This window comes from Protopterus annectens, chromosome 3.part0 (genome assembly GCF_019279795.1).
Source record: "Protopterus annectens isolate FY-2018-M chromosome 3.part0, PAN1.0, whole genome shotgun sequence".
Classification (NCBI taxonomy): Eukaryota; Metazoa; Chordata; order Ceratodontiformes; family Protopteridae; genus Protopterus; species Protopterus annectens.
This window is the reverse complement of record NC_056731.1, coordinates 13006528-13031043: the sequence shown is the minus strand read 5'-3', so window position 1 is coordinate 13031043 and position 24516 is coordinate 13006528. Positions and strand designations below refer to the sequence as shown.

General features: G+C 38.3%; 1 long non-coding RNA gene across 1 annotated transcript; it reads right to left on the bottom strand.

Moving 5' to 3' along the window:
• Nucleotides 1-1099: 1099 nt before the first annotated feature.
• On the bottom strand, nucleotides 1100-24482 carry LOC122796235. The gene is made up of 3 exons (XR_006363955.1): nucleotides 24225-24482; nucleotides 1975-2380; nucleotides 1100-1330 (listed from the first exon to the last, which is right to left on the bottom strand). It is a non-coding gene; the product is annotated as an uncharacterized LOC122796235 (long non-coding RNA).
• Between the last annotated feature and the right edge of the window lie 34 nt (nucleotides 24483-24516).

The window sequence follows — 24516 nt, the reverse complement described above, 5'->3', positions numbered from 1 at the left end:
TGCTGTGGCTGGAATTGGTGCATTGACATCAGTGCACTCACCGTGTTCTGCACTATTTAATAAAAATATTTATCCCCAATAGACTCTATCTGGACTCTCAGAGGACAATGCTTAGTCTTCATCTCCATGGTTAAACGCAAATGAGCTCCACTGGAGCATCAGTTGACATGCATGTATCCCTTGATGAGGGGGTTGTAATGCCTTAGACTGCATTTCAAGTAATGCTTCAAGTAATCCTTTTTCTATGATCAAAGTATAAATGTCAACAGGCTTGAGTCAGTGAATGGGAGAACATATTGGTCAGGACATGCCACCATGCACCAAGTGGAAATGGAAATGGCTTTCAGACTGTACTTGGTTGTGTCCAATGCAAACCAAACACAAAGTGTATGAGTGTAATGCACAACAATCTGCATATGTAGACCCTTTATGGAGGCTGAAACTCTTTTGTACCAGTGTGTAAAATACTGTAGTAAAAACCTAGCCTAACGAATGAACACCAGGCCGAGGCTGTGCAGTTTGCCAACAGCTATGTATTTAAACCAAATACTCATGTACTTCATAATACAGAAACCATTGACCACTTATAGTAAATCTTCACCGGATAGCAGTTCATTACCAATCTTTCAATAGGTCTATTCAATTAAATTTCTTATACATTCATCAAGGGTGCATAACCAAGCCCTTCATACTGCCACTACTGGTTACTCGATTAGTTATTTCTAAGTAGTGCAAACATAAACAGCAGTCATTCTCATGCATGCATTACTGCAAGCAAAGTATAATCTGTAACTTGTACTTCACACTCCTTTCCATGGAAGTCTTCTGTAAACTGACAAGGATAAAGGTTTGCATCCAATTTATTAACACTATTTAAGTAAATATGTGATATACTAAAAAACAAATTTTCTATGTAAATTGTAAATTTTCATTCGCAGTTATGGCATTTACATATGTAATTTTTTTATACATCAACCATTATGATCCACAACATAGTGTTATAGTTACTTCTGTTGGTTAATACATCAAAAGAAATCCACCATGTACTACATAAATTGCACACTACACAATCCACACAATGCATAATTATTATTTTTTCCAGCTTCTGACTGCTTCAACAACTTGACAGTAATCTTCAAGTGCTACTCTGGAAACTCCCAAAAACCTTCAAAAGCCTGAAAGCCAACATAATAATTTTCCTCCGAGGGGAATCTTTGCCGTATACTGTTCACAACACATGAGGGGATGACCACTCGATGACCATAACCAAGTTTTTTTATTATTGTACATCCATAGCACATATGCTCGGTAGGCAACGAATCTGTATACTCTGCATAACAGGAAAAGGTCACAGTCACTATAATGTCTCGAATGTTAATGCATACAAAATGCTATAAATTGCAGTGCTACACATCCTCCACTCTAGTAATGCTAACATGCATAATTTTAACCAAAGCGAAAATTCAAATGCAAGCTAATGCAGATGATTCAGTGTGGTACTAATATACTGCACACAACATTACGTGTCAACATGCACTCAACTGTCACCCACTTGGTAGTGCCAGTGCGTGCAACATGCAAGTAAACTAACCTCTTTTTCTGTACAGGGCAGATCAATAATTAGCAACTTAATATCAACTGTGAAATTACATCTGCAATGCTGTTTTTCAGTTATCAAATCTGACATCCCTAGAAAACATCACAGCATGAAAACTCTGCTGTCTGACAGCCACAATTTTGTCAAAGTTCAACAGTTTGAAGGTCTGTGTCAGTTCAGTGCAATAACATCATCCATACATGGACAACAGGTACTACAGGCCGTTCACATTCTATAGCAATCATAAGCATGTCATGCTACAGTTCCTTTTTAGTGAAATCAACCATATCAACTGTAACCCGCGAATTCAATAACACACAATTTAGTTAAGAGAATAATCATGACATGCAGACTGATAGACTATGACTGTTTTTTACCTGTTTGTCCACTGTGTACGTTGAAAATGACCTTTGAAGTAGTACATGGCTCGCATAAGGATGTGTAGCATATGTGGCGTTAGGCAAGTACTTTCAAATAGTGGATGTGCAGTAATGCAATGTGGTGGTGGCTGAATTTCAATGATTTTGGCTTTGGCACAGGTCGATTATGCACAGCAGTAACATTCACGTGCAGTACTCATTGGTATGCAGAGCTGGCATGTGTACCATTTCATGTCTTCATCTGCGGTCACACAAGCATCATCCTCCTCACTGCTACTGCTGCATCTGTGTGCTCGTTTAGGTGGACGCTGACCATCGGTATATACTGGCTCGAAGCTGTATGGCACAATGGTACGCGACTTCTGCAGGGAGGCCATCCTTTCTCAAAGTCCATGTTTGGCAACTGAAACAATGCAACACTACTGCAATGTTACCATCACAAACATTAGAAATCTGTCATGCACTTGAACAGTATTAGGTCCTGTTTTAACTCAAGAAAACTTACAGGTGTTATGACACTGTTGAGACCATGCAATCCTATGCCAACCCAAGGAACTAATTTTTATGAATCATACACCCCATATGCAAGTCCATAGCTTCTGCTGCAGTTATACTGTAACCGTTATAAACCCTCACACACAAATACTGTCTGCAACCTCTAGTTGTCTAATGATGTACTATGTTCATCTACAACTATGTTTGTAATTAATTGCTATGTTAATCAAATTGTTAGTCGCTATGTAAATCCAATATAACTACTGTCTGTATGCTTTAACTGTGGAGTTTTTCTCCCCGGGCCTCCACTGAAAATGGACCTACATTCAGTTGCACACTCCCGGTCAACGAATGTATATTAAAAAATTAATAAATAAATAAAACTGTGCTGCCCAAACAATCCACCGAATTAGAGGCATGAGGACTATTCGATGGATTATCCGGATAAATACTTCTCACTCCAAGGAGACTAATACTAGTACATTGCATGAAGATTACCTTCAGTCAGACATTGACCATACCAGTGGGAACAAACATGTTGCCGGAGTTAAAAAAAAATGACACGGATACTAGGCGTACGAGTCCAGGAAGTGCAGAATAATTAAGACTGGACATTATTGATGCATTTGCAAAGTCAGAGAGAGACAGCTATGTGCATGTGTATATAGATATATTTACAGAAATATATGTACGTGTAAGAATACACCTTCCAAAATAGGACATACAACCTTCAACGAAGGTACGCCCATTCACGCATGTCTCCACGCAGAAGACGCTCTAGCTGAGAATCGAATTAGACAGCGTGTGCGAAAATGCTACAGCATGCACCACCACCTTGATACACACACATATTACATATATATATATATATATATATATATATATATATATATATACACACACACACATATTACATATATATATATATATATATATATATATATATATATATATATATATATATATATATATATATATATATATATCTATATATACATATATTAAAGCCAATACTCCACAAGCCACCTGCATAAAATATGCAGATGATTCAACTTTAATCTGTTCTGCCAATTTCATTTCTTCACTCCAGACCCTCACTCAAACAGTATTTAATAATGTTGAAAATTGGTCTCTAACACTGCCTCCTCCTGAACCCCAAAATAATGAAATTGTTGCTTTTGACTCCTACCCAAAAGTCTCCAAAATGTCACTTGACAGTAACCTCTAACAATGCAAATACCATATCACCATACACTACAACTCGACTCTTAGGTATCACAATAGACCAGTACCTTAACTATAATGATCATATCAATACTACTATAAAGTCAGTCAACAGAAAAGTAGGCACCCTTTATAGACTCAAAACCTTCCTCACACCATTGCCCAAAACCACACTATGTCTAACATGTTGTATACCTGTGCCATTTATACCAACCTATCTAAAAGCAACCGGAGCAAACTTGCAACCAGCTATAATAACATTGCCAGATTCGCCGCAGGCGCCCCTTTTAGAACCCATCACTGTCCCAACCTTAAACAGCTGGGATGCTTAGAAATGCAGAATCAACCTCATTATGAACAACTTATCACACAAAAGATTCTCTACCACAATATGGATACCCCAATCCTATGTAGTCTGATTACTCCATACAAGAATCTGGAAAAACTACGCCCAGCTAATAAGCTACTAGTTTCCACTACTAAACGTAATAACAAGGCTGGAGACTCAGTATTCTGTAACACAGTGGGAAAAACCTGGAAACAACTTCCTAATGAACTCTTCTCTTTCTTCTACATTGTTTGTAAAAAAATATCTCAAGGAATACCTCAACACACACTGGCTATGCCCCTAACCCTGACTAACATATCATTCACTATCTCACACTCCCTTCATATTCATCCCCTCTATTATGTCCTACTTCCACTCTGCTTACTCTAGAGTGACTTACTCTAGAATTACTCACCGTCTACTTAGCTGTAAGTAAGCATAAGTATGTATGCCTCTACCCAGGCCTCTGATGTAAATTAACTGATATTGCTTTTTTTTATTTATTTAATTTTTATCTTTTTTATAATCTATGTTATCTTTATTTGTTTCTCTTGCTGATTCTGTGCACTCTTATGTCTGTCACTTCCTGCTACAGCATATATTGTGTGTGAGAGAGTGTGTGTGTGTGTGTGTGTGTGTGTGTGTGTGTGTGTGTGTGTGTGTGTGTGTGTGTGTGTAAATACACACAGAAGAAACACTCAGCATTAGTATACAAACAGTACAGTTGAAAAAAAAATAATGAAATAAGGATGACTGCTGTAAATCTCATTAGGCTACATTGAGCATGCTGTCTAGGGCTCTTGTATTCTGCAAGTCACTACAAATTAGTATACAGACAAAGCTACAGGGAGTGACCACATGCATATGGAAATACAGTGGCATACTACAATGGAGAGTGTCCCGTGGAGATGAAAAAGCTACTGATAGCACTTGAGCTATCCGCATTTGCATTAAAATGCAAAACAACATAGCACTAAGTGGAAGGCAAGATAGTTTAGCTAAATGTAAATAAAGGATAGCACAACACAACTATTTCAGTACTACAGTGTGTACCACAACAAAGACATGTTTAACAGAATGAATAACAATGACCATGATTGCTTTTGATCAGAAGGGAGATACATGCAAGGAAATGTGACTTCTTTCTTATGAAATACAAATGCAGAACTTGGGATTTTTGAAACAGACAATGGAAGAACAGGCTTGTCAAAGAGTAATGGGTAGGCAATTGTGAGTCCGGTAGCCATGACCCCCCCCCACGGTGTCCTAAGAGTGCTTCCTGATCACTTTGTATTCATCTTATATCAAAGGAAGAAAAATCATGATCAAAATGGGTAAACAGTAAGTGAAATAAGGAGAAACAGTAACCCCTAAAAGCTTCAGTAATAAGTACAACTAGGCCTGAACATCCAAAGGAGACATTACTCCCAAGTGAACCCTACTGTAATATGTCCAAGTATGCACAATTAACAAAATCAATCATTTTGCAAAACGATGGAATGACTATACATATTTATTAATCTGGCATGAAGGTGTACAAGGACATGTCAAAATAATGAAGGCAAATAATGGAGGTATTAAAAATCCATGTTTAGTGTTAAAATAAGCATACCCATCAGTCAATGCCAAACACCACTGCTACACGTGGCGTCAGTAAACTGAATTAGAAAAATGTAATTAATTAATTTCAAGCAACAAACTGAATAAGTATTATGGCACAATTCCACACAGTCTAAGGGCAGTCTATTATAGACACTGCTTATGCGGGTATTTATCTTTACACACACACACACACACACACACACACACACACACACACACTCATCCACACACTCATCCACACACTCATCCACACACACACAAAAGCTACTGTAGTGATATAGTTAATTATTTCGGCAGACATATCTTACCATATCAATTGTTGTATTTGTCAATGGTACTCTATATATTTATGAAAATGTAGATTTCTATATCTAAGTATATATCTATGCATGTATCTATATTTAGCTAAAAACACAATAAATAGGTATGTATTTCAGTTAATTTCTATATGCCTAACATACACACATGCACACGCACACCTGCCTTCAAATTACAAAAATAAACTAAACCAGCCAGTGGCACTGTTTTTCCATACTCCTCAAATGCTCAGGGATAATAATATCAAACAATTAATGATAAAAAGAGCTCCTAGAATTTTGTCTGCGGTGGAGTAATGTCAGATACCCTTCTAGGCCAACATTCCGTGAACAGCAACAATCCATATTTTCACTTATCTAGCTATTTGTGTATCTGCAGCCTCTAAATGTCTCATGTACAAGTAGAGAAGGCATTAAGCAAGGTTGACATTAGTGGATTCTTGTGCCAGTCAACATTAGCTATTGAATACTGGCAGACCTGAAACTACAACTGTAAAATGCCATGACAAAGACATTCAAAATTATTTGCAAAACAGGCTATACGCTATAAGAATAGAGGATCTAAGCATTCATCACCATCCACAAGGGCAAGCCATCAATGATTTCAGTAAGTGGCGAACTCAGCAATCAGAAGAGCAATGTCTATCATAGGTTCATACTAGGCTGTCTGCCCTAGGGCATATATAAGCCTACACAGAATGTGTTTGGCTTTCGCCACCCATTTTAAATTTATTTTGCTATGCCCTTTTTCGAGGTTAGTATACTGTGCCTCTGTCTAACAGTGACACAGATGTGATACCCGGGGTAAACCTACGATCTCCCATCCACTCATCAAGATTCCTCTTGGAGAGAGTCAATGCAGGACTCTGCCTAACCTGGACTGGGATTTTATTCCAGAGTGAACGGAGCCTCTGGGTTATGAATCTGTCCCTCCAGCATGTCCAATTTATTTCAGTGCTGAGGTTCAAGTCTCTCGAGCGCGTAGCTCGATGGGATTTGGATTTTCTGAGGTGCAGCATGTCCATTAATTCCGGGTTGGACATGGCTTTATACATCAGGCACAGATCGCCTCTGAACAGGCGGTATGCCACTGAGTAGAGCTGGAGTTTCTTTAACCAGGCAGCATATGGCATCTGTTTTAGCCCTTTGATCCTCTTGGTGAGCTACTTTTGGGGTCTTTCCAGTTGCTGCAGGTGTCTGTTAAGGTACATCCCAAAAGGGGCATTGTACTCAATTATGGGCCTGATGAGGGATGATTAGAGAGGCACGATGACCTCCCCTGATCTAGATGTGAATCCCTTCATGATTAGGTGGGCTATATAAAATGTTTTTCTAACCACTTTGGCCATGTGGTTGTCAAATGAGAGATTGCTATCAACTTGTGTCCCCAGGTCCCTAATTACTTCTTCTGTAGTTAATGGATTACCAGCTATGTGGTAATTTGTGGCCACTTTGTTTTTGCCAAAGGGGATGACTATACACTTTTTGGCATTTAGCTTGAGGCCATGGCTCTGGCACCAGTTGTCTGTTTCTATGAGGCCCTTTTGGAGGATGCTTGTGTCGGCTGGAGAGTCAATTATAGCGCCCAGTTTGCAGTCATCTGCGAACTTGGTCAGCCACAGTCCTTCCGTGTTGGCCTGTACCTCCGAGAAATATATACCGAACAAGAGAGGTCCCAGGACTGAGCCTTGTGGGACACCACTTGTAACTGGTTTGGAGTATAACATGGCTCCAGCAATTCTAACCATGTGGGTTCTGTCCTTGAGCCAGTTTGCAATCCATCTAGTGACATAGTGGTTTATATTTAAGCTGGTGAGCTCATCTATAATGCCCGAGTGGGGTATTGTATCGAAGGCTTTTGCGAGGTCCAGGTAGGTTGTGTGGACCACCTTCCCCTCGTCAATGGCCTTGGTGACTGTTTCAAAGAAATTAACCAGGTTTAAGAGGCAGGATCTGCCCTTAACAAAGCCGAACTGGGTAGGATCCAGTGTCTGTAGGTCCCCAATATCTTTATTTATGAGGTCCATGATGATCCTTTCCATAGCTTTGCAGACCAAGCTAGTCAGGCTTATGGGGCGATAGTTTCCAGGATCCGTTGAGGCACCACCTTTATGGAGAGGGACCACTGTTGCTGTATGCCACTCTTTGGGCACATATCCTGTAGTTAGGCTGAGATTGAACAGTAGTTTTATGTTTGTGTTTAGCTCTTCTTGGAGTTCATGTAGGATGCAGCCAGGGACACCATCTGGTCCCATTGATGCTGTGTTTTTTGGTTTTGGAGAGGGCGGCTCTTACTGAGCATCTGAGATGTCCGGGGGGGCAGCACTCTGCTGGGATAGATATTTGCCCTATTGGTGGGTGTATTTTTGGCCAGTGCAGGTTTAGTAGGTCTATGTGAGGATGGAGGTGTGGTGCAAGTATTAACCTTCTCCTCAGGACTGTCTGTTCCAGTCTTAGCCGGAGTGACCTTAGCCTCCTGCTTGGCTGTATAATTGCATCTCTCGCATAGATTAGTGTTTTGTGGTAGTAGCAGAGGGCTGTCTGTGTACATGAGCCACTTGTAACATTGCCTCAGGATACACAGATTCACCTGCTGGACTGGATAGTACATCTGAATTTGTCCTTTGGTCATGCATGAATATTACGGTGAGCTGCTTGGTTGGGGAGGGGTGGCTGAAGAGGCTTGACCTGCTGTGCAGTCAAGTCTCGGGGTATATTGCTGCTTGCTTTTACGTCATGAGCAAGTGCTTGACTCTAGGATGCTTTTAGAGTGCTTAGGTTGAGAGTTAGACTAGTTTCAAGTGTACAAGTGAAGCGGAGACTTAATGGAGCCGGGACTAAATTAACCCTAGCTAACCGGTGCTGCACGGCACACAAAACCATGCAAACGCGTTTTTTTAACTACTAACTTCAGGACTGGAACCACTCATCCAGGGACAGTCTGCTGCTCAAAGTTACCCTCTCTCACAGGTGAACAGAGAAAGTTCCCTCTATCCAAGTAAGGCATGGGCAACTCAGAGACTTGTAACACAGCCCTGAATTCAGCACTAGCCTGAAAAGTTGAGTGAAAAGTACACTTAAAGCAGCTTGAAATGACTACAAGCGATCAGAAAAGGCTATCGCACTTTATTGTGTAGCCTACAACAGTTCCAAAATTTATATAAAAAAAAAACTTTTTAAAAGTGTGGGCAGTCAAATAAGTAAAACATATTGGAAAAAAAAAGCTTTTAAATCGCAAGTGCTGGGAAAATCAGCATTGAGGTGGAAAACAGTTAAATACAGCAAGAAAATACAGAAAACTGATAATCACTCCAAAGTCTCTCTTTTAAGCTAGAAGGCTTGTATCAAGTGCTTTCCATTTGGTTAGGTACAGGTAAGATGGGAAACAAGCGCAGATGTGGTCTTTTAAAGCAGAAAGTTGAAAGAGATGGGCAACTTTCCGAATGATCAATAAACTACAATTCCATTCAGTTTTGGCCCCAAACCTTGAGTGGTATGATAAAAAGCTGAAGCTGTAGATGAAGCGGAATTTCACCTTTCACCCCAACAATGACCCCAAGCTGACATCCAAATAAACAAAAGCATGGCTGGAAGAGGTAAGAATTATAGTTTTGCAATGGTCCAGCTAGAGGGCATACACAAATTCTATAAAAAATACTTGGCTGACCTGAAGAAGACTGCGTACAAGAGATGGCCTTTTGCTAGGAAGAATGGGCAGTCAAGATGTGCCATGATGATTGACTACGACCCAGTCAGACTGAATGCTATTATAAAAAAATAAGGTGCATCAACAAAGTATTAGTTTAAGGGTGTTGACACTTCTGCAACCTGCTTATTATTCTATGTCGCTGATTTATTATGTTTTTGACCCTTAACGAATCGTTTGTATGTCAACTGAATTGTACAGATTAATGGTAAGAGAAAAGTTTTGAAATGAAGTTGTGTTCTCATTTGTTAGATCACAAACACCTGGCATTTTAACAGCGTTGTGTAGACTATTATATGGACTGTACATAGATATGAAGTCAGGAGTACATAAATTTAAAAATATGAGATAGAAAACTATTGATTGCACTGTGGCAACATGTGACTACATACAGCATGCTTAGCTGGACACATAGATCCTAAATAAACCAGAAATTAGTATACTATCAAAGATGACCCCATACATATGCAAAGACAGTGGTGTAATACAGTGGAAAACTTTCTGTGGAGCTTCTATCAGCTGAGGTCTATACATTCAAATTAAAATGCAGTACAAAGCATAAGAATTAATGGCAATGGGTGGATGCAAAGACATTTACAGGAAAGCATAACACTAGTAACTACATATCTAGCAGTTGACATCTCATTACTTCAAAGGACAGCAGAAAAGACATGCACAGAAACTATTGAATAACAAGGAAACTGATTACACTAGGAAAGGAGAGAATCAAAGAAATTGGGCGTCATTCCTTATGAAAGACAAGTGCTTACATCAGGACTGCTATGTAAATACATTTGATTTCTGAAACAAAGGGAGTCATTCCTTATGAAAGGCAAGTGCAGACATTGGGGCTGCTATGTAAATACAAATGATTTGTGAAACAAAGGAAGACCAAGTTTGTAAAGACTAAAGTGTTGACAGTTCTGACACAGGTAGCCATGACACCCCATGGTGTCCTAATAGTGCTACAGGATGTCTTATGCAAGTAACATCAAAGGAAAGAAAGATCATGTTGTGAATGGCTGATGTGGAGGTTGAGAAATATGCCACATTTATCATGAAGGATCCTTCTATAATATGTTGCAATTTGTACAAACATAACAGTTAACCGTGTTTCACATATGTTGTGATATGCACAAGCAGTGAAATGCAACATTTCCCAAAATGACTAACTACATTATAAACTGTTTTTACTTGCATCAGTATCTACAATGAAATGGCAGAAATGTGATGGTAATTAATGTGCATAATGCCAATTCAGGGGCAGCCAGCACTGCCAAGCACTGCATCTTGACAGGGACACTTTATGCAGAAATAAAGAAGCGAAATGTACATATTTCATGTTATAAATAACTCTAACCAGACATATTAACAGGATAGTCTTGGATACAGGGTGCATATAGGCATTTTTCTTTATCCATATTCACAGCAACAGAGAAATTAATTGTGTGACTGTGGTAATTGTCTTGATTAAACATATCTTTCCATGTGTATTTCTATAATTTACTTTGTAATATACTTTACAAAACCAGTGTGCCACACAATATAACATACCCAACACACTAGAAATAGGTGCCTCTGTAGTCAGGCAGACTGACATCCCACTCACTATGCTGAACAAGGAGAATGTTCCAGTTAGTTGCCTGATGGGTGCCATGATCCGCCACATAACACAAGCACTCAGGTCACTCCAGAAAAATACAAACTTGAGTCTGTCACTGTCCATGTTGGTGTGAATGACCTGAGCCATACCTCCATGGAATACATGAAAAGAGAAAGAGAAGATGTCTGATGACGTAGCCCATGCCGGTATGACCCTGACCCGGAGTAGCATCCTGCACTCACCAAGAATGATAACACGGAATAGATAAAATAATATTAATTACAACAATTGGCTAAGCTTCTGGTGTCATTCAAAGGGGATTCAGAGTCTGTCAGCTGTTCAACTATGCATAGACACGGGTAAATAGGTGACCCCATCTTTAAGATGTACAAGTAAGCACAAATGTCAATATGAACCATATACTTAAACAACCCATCACTAATGTGTTGAGGGAAGCATGACTGGAATAATGACACATTAATCAAGTGAACCCCATGTCCCAGCATCCACAAAAAAAAAAAAGTGAAACATAAGGATTCTGCAAGTATATGACCAGTTATGCACAAACACCAAATTACATTTTACGAAGTGAGCCCAGAAGTAATACGTTCAGCTATGTATGTGTACGGAAATGAAACATTTCACCAAGCAACACCTAAAGTCAGATGTCCACATATGCACAAGCACTAGAAAAGAAACAATTACCCACAGTCTGTTGTGGATTTGTATAGACGTCTGCAAGCATGCAAATGAACCGGTTACAATAGTCATACCATCAGTAATTAGTCGTACTATGCAGAGACAGTAGAATGAATATTTTACCCATGTGAACCCCTTCATTAAAATGTAATAGTATGCTGAAACACTGAAATAAAGTGTACATCCCAACAAGATCACCATTTATATGCCCAAGTACTGTATAGAAACACTTCCCTAAGCAAATCCCCTTAGTAATATGTCAAGCTTTGTACAAGTGCAAAAAAAGAAATGGTTAAATGAGTAATCTCTTCATTAGTATATTTTTGCATGTGCAACCTCGAGATTAACCATTTACCCAAGTGACACCTTCAATAATATGTTGCAGTATGCATACACATAAAAGTAAAATATTAACCCCAGCAAACAATTTACTTATATATCCAGGTATGAGCAAATAAGCACAAACTGCAAGCGTGCACAAGCACAAATGTGAAACATTTACACAAGTTCACCCTTCATAAATAAGTCTCAGTATGCTGAAATACACAAACTAAATCTTTTACCCCAGCAGCCACTCGAGTGACCTGTTACAGTATGCAGAGGCACAATAAAACAGGTTACGCCTCCTGTAATAGGTACAAATAAGCCCAAATACCAATATGATGCAGGTAACCAAATGGCCCGGCGATATGTCCCAGTATGCATAACTACAGTAAGACACCCTCAGGACTATGGCCAAGCATTTGCAACAAAACCAGAAACACCACATTGAAATTGGTATCCAAGTTACCCCATCAAATAGTATGTCCAAGTATCCACATGTACCATAATGAAAGGGACATCCTCAGACTAATGCTGAAATATGCAAAAGCACTGCAAAAGAAACAATTAATGAATGTAGTTAGTCTAAAAATATGTGCATACATGAACCAGTACATTAATGTTGGATGACCATCAAAGCAATCTATTTTCCTTACAGAGATGCAATGCTGATGGAAAATGGCATTATTTTCAAAGGTGCTAAAATTCTTGTTCCTGCTTCCTTACAACATGAATATATCCAGATTTAGCATCGTGGTTACCCAGGTTTCACATCCAATAAGAGAAGAGTGAGAGAACTAGCATATTGGCATTCATTACTGAAAGACATTGATAAAGTACTTTCTTCTTGTTCAGTATGCAATAGTACTAAAGCACATTTGAAAAGACAAGCACTTCAGCTAAGTATAGTGCATGAACTGCCTTGATTAACAGTAGCCACTGATATCTTTGAGTGGGACAATCAACATTACTTAGTATTGGTAGACTCTTACTCAAACTGGTTTAGGATTAATCTACTACCTAATCTAACTTCCACTACTGTTATTGCTAATTTGAAATGTCATTTCTCAGTCCATGGTAGTCCACACAAAGTTAGTTCTGACAATGGTACTCAATTTACTATTCAGTTATTTCAGAAATTTGCAAGAGAATGGAAATTTGTACATGTGAACAGCAGTCCAGAATATTCACAGTCAAATGGACTAGATGAACATGCAGTGCAGAGTGCAAAGCAATTACTGGAAAGTTCAAAGTGTGGCAATACTGACCTCTTTTTGAATTTACTTAATCTCAGAAACATACCCTGCGATGATATACTTGGCTCACCTGCTCAAAGACTTCGATCCAGGCAAACCTGAATGATGCTACAAATTAGTTCCAGTGTATTGAAGCCTAAAGCTATGAACAGCAGAACCATCAAGGCTCACTTGTTCAAGAAGCACGATATCCACCAGTTCAGTTATGATAAATCCAGCAGATTTCTTCATCTATTGAGGAAAGAGACAGTGAGGAAATAAATGGTGAAAGGTTTGGACTGGATTGGTCCGGCAGCAGGTATATGTACTAAGCCGAGATCCTACCTTGTAGAATCTGAGGGTGTGGAGTACAGGAGAAATTGCAGACATCTTCCTCCTGTACCAGAATCATCATCATTGCAACACTGTTCATGTGATACAGACTCTAGATCTCAGGGTGAAACGGGCATTGTTCCCATCCCAGGGTGTGCTTCAACCTGTACTTCCATTCCTGAGGATGTTCCAAATACTCTCAAGGTTGAACATTCTGTAGAGACAGCTCCAGTTGATAAACCTAATTCCCATTTGTATGTCACACGATATGGTCAAATTTGCTGGCTCAGTGTTAAATACACAGCAACATGGACATAACTGAATATATGTAGTCTTATATAATTGCATGACAAAACTACTTGTATTATGTGCATGCCAAATAGATTCACACTGTTACATGATCTATTTTTCAAAGAGGGAGGATGTAGATCAGAGTGTGTGTGCATCAAGGACTGAACATGCACATATAAATACCAGGCACGTACCATTCCAAGTGCCATTTTAAGAGTGCAACCAGAGAGTGCGCATGCATGATTGCAGTAGTTATTTTATATAAGTTACTTCAGTTACAGTCAGTAAACTACGATTGTCATGTGGTTGTATATAATAAAGTTGCTTGAACAGAACCCATGAAGACTGTTCTATTGTGTCCAAAGTAGGAGAGTGACAGTCCCCTAGCAATGAGCAGTAATACCTTTAGATTTTCTTGGTTTTGCTTTGCTATGTTGTATGTATTGTTAGTTTGTAATTGCCTAAAAAAGGCACTCTGGGAGTGGGCACTATGGGAATATTTGGATGTGTATCCCATGGGTGGCCATTCCTTCAGGAGTTTTTGCTGCAGTATCAGTTCTTTCATTCTGAACTGTATGTGGACGGCAGTGTTAATGGATCTTATATAGCTGACAAAAGCACAGGTGCAAGACTGGACATCTGTTCGCTGATGATGACTCTAATGAAATAAAATTAAGTGATTCAGTGGCAACCTCTTAAAATGTTGCAGGACAAATGATGTGTTTTCAACTGTCAATCTTGCACTGATGGATTAAAATTATAATATGGACACCCTCTCCCAGTGCAGGATGTTTATGTTTCATACATGTCCAGCACCTTGGAGCCTTAAATAGGCAGTGTGGGTAGATTTATGATATATACAAATGCAGTAGGAGAAAGTATTAATAATCTGTATTTAAAAGACTCTCTTAAACCCATGTGAATTACTAAGTCCAGTTTTTCTAAGTGTAGTGTTAGCTATTTGAAGTCCAGAAAGTAGATGTTTAGGTTTTGATAGTGTGCAAAACAAACTTTCACCACTACTTTAACATTTAATTTTATCTGAGACTATAACCTCATCCTTGGTTTATATAAGATTGTAATATATATTTGTCTGAAGAAAAATCCATAACTTATGTCCCCAGGTGAAAGACTAGCTAGAATGCGTTATAATAAGTATTCTGTCTAGCGCATTATACCTATTACAGATACATACTATAGAATACAAGTATTGATTTACATTTATCAATCAATTTAGTGTCTCTGAAAGGAAGTGAGCACATATGTGTATTACTAATATTTTCAGCTTCTACCTTATCTGGCACTGGATTCATATTCCACTGTGATAAAATTGAAATGGAAAGCCTGTGGAACCAATGACTTTGGATTCGGCAATCCACAGAGAAGAACACTGACTACTTCTTGTGCCTTATGATGAAAATATTTTATTTTAAACCATACATTTAACTCTCTTTTCCTTAATTCAAAGAGTCATATAGAAACTCATCAATGCCGGGTGAGTCAGTTAGCAAAAGGGACATTCACATAGCTAGACATAACTGACTTGATTTAAGTTGAAGCTCAAAGTGCCAAACTAAAACTGCCTGAATAAATCTAGCATATTTTAATTAAAACACAGGTAATGTTACTTTATGGACAATTGGGAAGCACAGAAAATATTCTTCTGTGTCTTCAAGAAATGCAGGTATCATTTATGTTAGGGTATGTGCTTTCCAAGATAAGCAGGCTATTATCAGTTCAGAGTCTATGTGCATTTACCTTATAAGATCTGCTGCATTTAATAGTTTCACCCCATCCCTGGATACCCTAGAGTGATACCTTCAATGATACTCAGATAATAGTAGTAAAACAGTTATTTCCTTTCCCTCTTCCTTTTAGTTTACGTGGTACTTGAAACTGTGGGTAAGGTCGATAACCTATAAGTATGACGTGGTACACAGGCAGTAATCTGTATTATTTATAAAAAACTAACCTAATATTCATGCAAACAGCATTTGCACAATATTAGTCTCTCTTTCTGTGTGCTGACTTGTATACTTAGCTCATGTCAACTCACTGGTATTGGATTAGTTCACAACAAAGCTGTGGTGGATGACATAGCACAGTAAAACCAATCACACTTTAATTGGATTGTGGCATGAAATTTCTGCAAAATGTATAAGAAGATCAAAATGTTCAATAGTTTGGGTAAGAATCCTAATAACATTTACAAATGAACCACACCATTCACTATGACAGATTTATTGCCATTATTAACATTAGAAAATTTGGAATGGCAAGCCATCTCCATATTCCAGAATGTCAGTCCCTCGTGTGAAAGTGCTAAGTATACCAAAATACTTCTTCCATGGGAACTAACACTATACATAGTCATTGAAATACTAGTATTACATATATCTTTGCATATGCATTTTTTTAAACTGGTTAACATAAGTTTAATGACTGGCTTCATCCGTGATGAGTGATGCACTGCAATCTTTATGTCTCCTCCATCAGGGTGGCCTTAAAACTGAAGCGGTTAATAATAACTATAGACCTATTAGACTTGTACCCATCATCTGCAAAGCCATGGAACATATAATAACAGGCCTCATTACCTGTCATATCAAGAATATTATTCAATTTCAATTTCACCCCTGTGAAAGGTAGACCCTTACTACTGGATCTGCTTAACTTCTTTGCAAGGGTATCAGACAATGTGGGCAGTGGCCATGCAGTACTAATGGTATGCCTTGAACTGGCTGAAGCCTTCAACACCATTCCTCATGCTGTAATGACACACAAGCCAAATGCATTAAAATGAACCCAGATGTATTAAGATGGATAATTTATTTATTTAACATTTGTTAACCGGGCTAGTCTAACTGGAGACATCTCCATTTTCAGCAGAGGCCCGGGGAGAAAAGCTCCACATGGTCAGACAGTTTATACAATTATAATGATAAGAACAAAGTTTGCTTGGATGAGCAAATATAGTGCCACAAAATGGGAATTAAATCCTGGTATAGAATACATATAATTAGCAGTTACGGACATATATGAAAGAAAAAAAAACATGATAGATAAGAAAAGAGAAAGGAAATAAAAATATAAGAACCAGAAAATAGTGAGCAGGTAAAGAATAGAGGAAGATAGAAGGTGAGAGATAACAAGCTGACTGAAAAACAAAATGCACATAGGGAGAGTTGCTGGATGTCAGGGCTTGGTGCTAGGACCTCTCCGTTTTGGCCATTGATTCTCAGATCTCCAAGTCCTGTAGCAAAATTCACACAGTGAGAGTTGCAGGAATATCATCAACATGTCTGAAAGTTACAAGACGTTTACGCAGGGCTTAAGCCTAGGAACTGTCTTTTTTGGCCATTACTTCTCAGATCTCGAAGCACAGAGCCAAGTCCTATGACTATCAAAGTTTGCAGATGACTCCAAACTGAGTTTATATTGTTAAGGCACCCTCTGCCACTCAAACCCTCCAGCATGAAATCTCCCTGGTAAAGTTCAGGTAGTGTAAAACTGGAATCAAACTACATGTAAAAAAAGTGTGATATGTTCATGTTTAACAGACAGCCTCTGACCTCATCACGCTATATAAACAACCCATACCTTCATAATTAAACTGTAGTTATGACCTATACATTTGGATCGATAACTCCTTCTCTTTTGACCATTATGTGACAATAGTTGTCAGGAAATACTTTTTAATACACCTAATTGCAAAAGGAATACTTTTAAGATCTAAAGAGGCAATCATTCCTTTATAGTCAGCATTGATCATTGTTGTTATTAAGTACAATGCTGCCTGTGAGATGTATCTCACTGAATTTTTCAAACAACTAGAAAAATCCGAACGTTTCTTAACTGTAAAGACCACAGGCCTACAGTCCCTGAGCTACCAAGAGAGGTTGGAATCTATATATCTCTATTCAGTATCTTCTAGGTATTTGAGAGAGCATACTGGTTTAATCGTGCCATAAAAGACCTGATTGTCTTGGACCTCCTTTATAACTGCATGTCTAGGGCTCCAAAAATACTCTAACCAATGCCATCAAGTTTTACCTAGAGATGTTGAAAATATGGTAGATGGGCAAGCAGCTTCCAAATCATCTGGAATAAACCACCTCTAGATAGTAATCAACCCAGCTTGCTATCTTTTTTCAGGCATAACCTAAATGACTGGGTGGATATTCAAACATTTACTCTGGGAGGGACTGGTATGGTTGCCCTATAGTAGGGAGATGCAGTCTGAGGGAAGGCAGTGTCAAAGTGTAAATTGTCATGACACTAAATGGCCTAAGAATATCTATGAAAGCTATGAAAGTCATCACCAAATTTAACTACCCACAACCCCAGACAGTGAATGAGGATTTCTGGGGAGTATATCTTTCTGGTATTATAATAAATAAATTAAATACAATCAACTAAACAATTTAAAATGCCATTCAGCCAAAAAAAATCTAACTATGAACTATTGCAGACAAACCATATAACAACAAATCCCAGGACATATCAATTCAGAAAATAGATGAATTATTGTTAAAAAGTGTATGCCTGGCTACGTCATGGTCAAGAAAAAACTGTGATGCCACCAAAAGACACGCAGAAGAACTTTTTCGTCTGTCATTTAAAAAAATGATATGTGTTTCTAAGACATTACCTTATTTTTTCATGCAAGATCAAAGAACTTGTATTTCTGACTGCAAGTTAGAGAGCAAATCGGGTAATGGCTACTTAGCAGAATAGCACAGCCTTGAATACCAAATTTAAAAAGCAGTATTGAATTCCACATATTAAAAATCCCAGAAATGCACCAAAAGGCACAATAAAATACAGAATCAAAATTTCTTGTGGGGGCATAAACCACAGAAGTCTCTGCTTGTAGCTTTGTCTTCCTCATCTCCCTCTTTAAACCCCTATACTTCACTTGTCTCCTGCATACTCTGCGTAAACCCACTGAAAGTCTATGCTGGGGGCTATATCTCCTGCATCCCCTACTTAAACCTCCTATATGACTGCACTGAGGGCTGTGTCACCTGCATCACCCTGCTTAAAATCAGGTCTGAAGTTGCCATATCATGACCCAAAGGGATGGCTTTCCCTGATCATTACCTACCTTAAAGATGCACACATCCCCACTCACTATAATACCAAGATATCAACAGCAAGGCATTACTTATCAATGAATGATAATATGCAAATAATTCAGTTAAGCTAACATTTTAAAGCAAATATGTGTGAAGTTCAGGTTTATTAGCATGTTTAAGATTGTTAATGTTAGACACATATTTTTGAGGAGAAAATACCGAATAAATAAAAATTCTTTGGAAAATATGGCTAACAACATAACAAGAGAACATCATATTCCTGACTCCATTTTAACCAATTATAGAAACTACATCGATCATCCCTCCAGTTTCACCATCTGTAGTCAAGTATGACAATAAACTTATGACTTTCTTTTTCAAAATCTCAAAATTCTTTACAATAAACTCTATGATGAACTATTCCAATTTACTTATAACATCACCAGACCTGGTAATGATACAACTGATGAATAGACATATAACCATAAGGGGAGTCGGTCATTAAAACCCTTTGTATAAGTGTTTTAGTATTGTTTCTAGCACGGAAGCCAGAAAAAATATAATTGATATAGTTTTCCAACTGTAGATGCAGCTGGTCATAATTCATATGACTAATAGCTTGAACTACAACTCTATTTGCATGCTTAAGATTAAGCATGACTATATAACTACCATCAAAGTATGGTATTTAATAGAATATAAACATTACAGTATGGTGCTTAATTGCAGATGTTTTAAAATAAGCAAGCATTGTGAAATGCTAAAAAATAAAACAATTAATGTAAATGCAAACAATAACAATGTCTAAATAGTCTTCTGTGAGAAAATTACTTGCAAAATCACCATAGGAAGTGTAATTTAGCTAACAATTAACCAGATGTACGGCAATATTCTTGTCAGTCAGGAGCTGGACCCTGCCATGAATCTCATTTCTACAGCTGCATGTAGTATTAGCATTTCCACACACTGATCGCTCAGAAAAACAAACATAAGCACATGAAAACATAAATAAAGTCTTAATCTGTTGTAGCATGAGTAAGTTAACGGTAGTATTAAACGCTGTCAAAATGCACCTTGCACAGACAATACGAGGTGAAGTTACAGCATTATCCGAGCACAAGCTTAGATGTAAAGTTTTAGCAGCAAATCAAGAACCAAAACGCCAACAGCACATCAGTTAACTGCAAAACCCACGGCACAATAATTACTCACAATAATAACACATTCCAATAATCTTGGGAGTACTCACGAGGTAAGAGAAGGCAGGACAATCCAGAAGTTCTCACAGATTTATTGCAATAAAACGGCAGCGCTTATCTGTAAAGCCCAAAGCAGCAAAATGATCCGATGCAGAAACAAAGACATGCAGGAACAGATTGATAAGAAAGAAGTTCCTGCCTGATTTTCACGCTTGTTTTATGCACTTAGATGGGCGCGAGTGACGCCAATGTCATGAATATTTAGCAAGTGGGTGTGTACCGGGCGAAAATACAGAACAGTGGGCGTGTGGAAGAAAAAAACAAGAAAAGTACTTGCTTTGTGATGGGCGATTTGTCGTGGAAAACAACAGGAGCGAGAGCAACTTACACCTTAAAATGGACTGCAGTACCGGTAAACGATCACCGGTAAGATCAAAAACAGTAGAAAAAATATATATAGGGATACCAAATTATATTTTACCGCAACTGGGTGACTAGTAAGGGAGAGAAATAACCTTAATGAACAGAATTCATAGGCGGTTTCCCGTAGTTGTCCTTTAATGGCTAGAATTTGCATGTATAAATGTCCTTTATTGCTCTGGTTTCTGACCAGGTGTAAAGAATGTAAATGTAGTTACTGTTAGCCTGGGAACACCAGAGAAGTGTGAAGAATTATGTCATGTGAAGCAGCTCTGTGTTATCAATTTAAAGAGAGAGAATCAGAGAGCTCAGACTATTTGTCTTGAGGACAAACAACATCAACAGCAATGCCTGTTTCTATATGTAAGTTATTTAGAACGGTGTTTTCTCTTAGAAACAGCTAGGAACTTAGACTGTTTTTCTGTGATGTCAATCTTTTCTATGATATTATTTTAAGTATTTCTCTGTGATCTCTGAACTCGACTGGCACTGTGTAGTAAGAAGTATTGTCTTTTGTTTTTATTATTAAAAATTTCTAAATCTTTTAACTGTGACTGTTTTGTGTAGAGATAATTTAAGCTCTAAGAGTATATTGCATGTATATAATGATACTGTACCAAGTCACTCCAAATAAATCTTGACTATTTGGTTGCACTTACCAGTTGGATAATAATATTGCACAGTAATAACTGGACACCCTTCATAAGGGCCTTTGAGTAGCTGATGAATATTAGCTGGGTGGTGGCAGTGATTTCTACTCTATAGTCTGGGTTAAAGGGGCACAGCTGGAGAACACGTGCCAGCCTTCCTCAGGAGTATCTGTGTGGTTGTATGAACTCTTATCTCCAAGTGAGTGTGTGTCAGCTACTTGGACAGGGACACAAAGCACTGGTTGAACAGAGAGGGTGGTGGAGGTTTTAGCTTGCCCACTAGGCCAAGGAACTGGACCCTATAGCTGTGCCAGTGGGCAGTCTTATCGGAGACCTGGAGAGAAAGGGAGAAACCAGCCCCAGACTGACTGTGATCTCTGTGTGCTCAAGGGAAATTTTACTTTACTGTGCGTATTTATTATTCTTTCCCCATATGGACACCCCTCACTGGTGTTAGTGGTGAGGACTGAGGCTCCTTGATTGCTGGGCCAGTGCGCAGGTGTCACAGGAGTATATGCACATTTAAGGAGTGACTCATTTGTTCTTCATAATCTTCTTAAACCACTTATTGTTTAGGCTTAAACCTCACAACTATCACTGATTTTCCTCTCATATTTCTTCACTGCCCCTCCTACAATTTTGAGTTTACGATAAATTACTGAGAATTATCGTCAGTCAACAATGCCAGACATTTGCATTTCCTACATCTTATTACTCACAAAATGCATATTAATGCAAACTATATTGTTACATGTGTAAGCAAATTACACTAATATTTAAAATTTGACACTGTTATCTTTTGTCCTCCATTATTTTTGAACTTGTCCAAAATTATTGAGCAAAGAGGTTAAGTGGTATGTTTAGGCTTATTTACATATTTAAATTGCTACAACTAATCAAGCCATTACAGCTCAAACACAATAGACTATGGGTTATCAAACCTGTCAACCCTGCTTCAACATGTGTGACAAGTGTGAAAAATATGCAACTCATGATTAAACATTAAACTAGAATGAACATGCAAAATACAGTGGAATCAAATACACTATGGTTTACACACTACAAAACACCATAAAAAATATGTATTTATATCTCTAAATTTTGCTAGGCATTGGGAAATGCTGTGTTTGCCTGAACAGATGGAGCAGTGATGCAGTGATTAATGTTGTCGCTTCACAGCAAGAGGTTCTCTGGTTCAATTCTCAGCTAGGGTGCCTTCTGTGTGGAGTCTGCACGTCAACCCCTGCATTCGTGTGGGTTTCCTCTGGGTGCTACGGATTCCTTTCACAATACAAAGACGTGCATCTAAAGCATTTCTCCCTGGGCCTCTGCTGAAAATGTGCTTGTTCCAAGTCAGACTTTCCTAGTAAATAAATGTTAAATAAATAACTAAAAAAATAAAATTGCAGTATCTTTAGAACCCAAATTAATATTTGTAACTACTCAAAAGCGAAGGTAGGGTTGCCATCTTTTCAAATGCCCAAAGTGGGCCTTTTTTTATAGTAATGTGAGATTTTGCAGGACAAAACATACCCACAGCTAGTGTAAGCATACCTCTCAACTGTACAGATTTTCACAGAATGTCCAGGTTCTTACCTCATATTTTTAGTCCATTTTTCATAAAATTTTGGTTTTCTGGCAAATTAGTGGCAAATCATTAAAGACTGAAGTTAGAAAATGATAGACCTTTGAGTTTCAGACTTCAGAAAATTCATGCCAATGCAAAACCTGCTATTCTATCAAATTTCTAAGTTAGTAAGAGCTGTCGCCACAGCGGATCACAAGTCCGCAGACTGACTGGCAGTGGAGTTTTTACGGTATTGAGTTGGCAGCCTCGTACCTAACCTTCACATAAGGCAGATACGTACATGCACTTACTGCATGTCTTTAAAACTCATTCAACCACAGAAGACATGCAGACTCCGCACAGAAGACACTCCAGCCAAGAATTGAACCAGAGAACCTCTTGCTGTAAGTCAACAATGCTAACCACTGCACCATCGCAGCCAACACCTTTCTAAGTCTGTAAAGGCAGTATTTAAAAACTGTTCGTATTTTTGAGCCTTTGTCCCCTTTTTTGTGACTTTGTCCAGACTTCTTGCTCGAAGAGGTTGAGAGGCAAGAGTGCAAGTGATACAACTGGCATGCCAAAATAAAAATGGATTCTTGCTGCATGTGAATTGCTTATGATGTTTCATATAACCTTTATACAGTATGTTTCAGATACAAAATAATTGTTTTCTACACTATTAAAGAAAACTTTTTACCATTTTTTTCCACATGACTCAAATGCCCAAACAGGAACTGCCCTGTGCAGAGGGTTAAGTGGTAACCCTAAGCATACCTCTTAACTGTATATACCTTCGGAGAACATCCAGATTTTTGCCTAATACTTTCTCTCCGTTTTTCACAAAATTGTGTTTTTCTGGCTAGTTAATGGCAACTCGTTAAAGATTGAAGTTATAAAACAATGACAGACATTTGAGTTTCAGAAAATTCATGCTAATGCAAAACCTGTTATTCTATCAGCTTTCTAAGTTTGTAACAGCAATATTTAAAAACTGTCCCTTTTTCTGAGCCTTTGTCCCACTTTTACTTATAGTTTTGGCTAGATGTCTTGCTCAAAGAAGTTGAGAGGTATGACCCTAAGCTAAGGTTGCCACCTTTTTTGAGTGGTTAATAAACTTCTTCCATAGGATTGCACTTTTTGAGTGGAGAAAAACAACAATAATAGGCCATACTCAACTTTGAGCGCAAAACTTTTTACGAACATTAACCATTTCTACACCGTCGGGACAACGTCAGGTTCAACAGAACACAAAACTATCGTTCAGCAGGTATCTTACAAACGAACTCTTGCTAGCTATTAAGTCACATTCACTGAAGTTTCCCCACTTCTGCAGATTACTTTACTATCTTCCGCTAACATACCCAGTTAATCATTTTTTTCTTCCACTTTTGAATTTACAATAACCCTACGTATCAACCAAACCTACATTACATCCGCAAAACAGCAGAAGCGTAGTTTTTACTGTTAA